This window comes from Brassica oleracea, chromosome C7 (assembly GCF_000695525.1).
Source record: "Brassica oleracea var. oleracea cultivar TO1000 chromosome C7, BOL, whole genome shotgun sequence".
NCBI lineage: Eukaryota > Viridiplantae > Streptophyta > Magnoliopsida > Brassicales > Brassicaceae > Brassica > Brassica oleracea.
In genome coordinates, this window is record NC_027754.1 from 13729361 (window position 1) to 13730639 (window position 1279).

Below are 1279 nucleotides of genomic sequence, written 5' to 3' on the forward strand. Positions count from 1 at the left end.
TTTTGATAACAACCCACACTTTCAACAAACTCAAGAACTTCACTAGGTTCCATAGGCACATCAGGTAAAGTAGTTTGCAAGATTCTCAATTCAGAATAAAAATCATTTAAATCAACATCTGAAGAATTACCATAAGAAAAAACTTTGTGAAAGTTAGTACAATGTTCTCTTATTTCACTTTCACCTAATACCTTTATTTTTTTCAAATCAAATAGAAATCCAAAAACATTTTTAAAATTCACCATTTGATCAAATCTGTTCCTGACTGAAGTTATTGCCATGTCTACCACAACTAGAAAGTAATTAACTCTGAAATCATCCTCACCAATTAGTACTTCTTCACCTAACTGGGTTTCATCAAATTGTTTTTTCCTAAAGATACGACGCTTACTTGGAAAGACAGGATCAACATCCATATCATGAGCAATATTTTGAGCTATACCCAAACTAGAGGCAAACCTTCATGTCTAAACTTCTCCAAAAATAAAACTACACCTTCTAGTTGTTTCAAAGCATTATCAATACAGACAGATTTAGCTTGTAGTTTTTACTCACCGAATTAATAGAAAACAAAATTTCATACCAAATGACCATGCCAAGTAAGAATTCAAAATTTTCAATGACAAGATTAAGCTTTCATCATCACTTTTTGTCATAGCATCATCACATGATTCATATAATTCCAATAAAGCTGGCCTTACTTGTGGAGCTTGAAATCTGATTGCTTTGACACTTTTGATTTGATTCTCCCAACGAGTATTGCATAAAGATTTCACTGTAAAAAAAAGGAACATGGTCAAGTAAAATCTTCCATCTCTTTGTAGAACCAGAAAACAAGGCATATATACGCTGCAAAATTCCAAAGAATGAAATAGCCTTAACACATGAATGAGCCATATCGCTAACCACAAGATTAAGACTATGACAAGCACATGGCATATACAATGCGTTTGGATTTATATCAAGAAATCGTTTCTGAACACCTTGATGTTTTCCTTTCATATTGGAACCATTATCATAACCTTGACCTCTCACATTACCAACATCAAGAGTAAGAGACTTTAGAGAATCTAACAATTTTTCAAAAAGTCCTAATCCGGATGTGTCATCTACCTTAACAAACTCTAAGAAGTACTCTTGTACTCTTACTTTTTTTTTGACAGATTCACACATCGTATTATTAGAGTCATTTGCTCTTGATGGCTCACATCTGGTGTACAATCAAGAATGACAAAAATATTTTGCCTCTTTAATGACTTCTACTATAGAAAGTTGAACA

General features: G+C 32.7%; 1 protein-coding gene across 1 annotated transcript in view; it reads right to left on the reverse strand.

Moving 5' to 3' along the window:
• LOC106305627 (ubiquinone biosynthesis monooxygenase COQ6, mitochondrial) overlaps positions 1-1279 on the reverse strand; it is a 6024-nt gene that overhangs the window by 2617 nt on the left and 2128 nt on the right. The gene's annotated exons all lie outside the window — the stretch shown is intronic.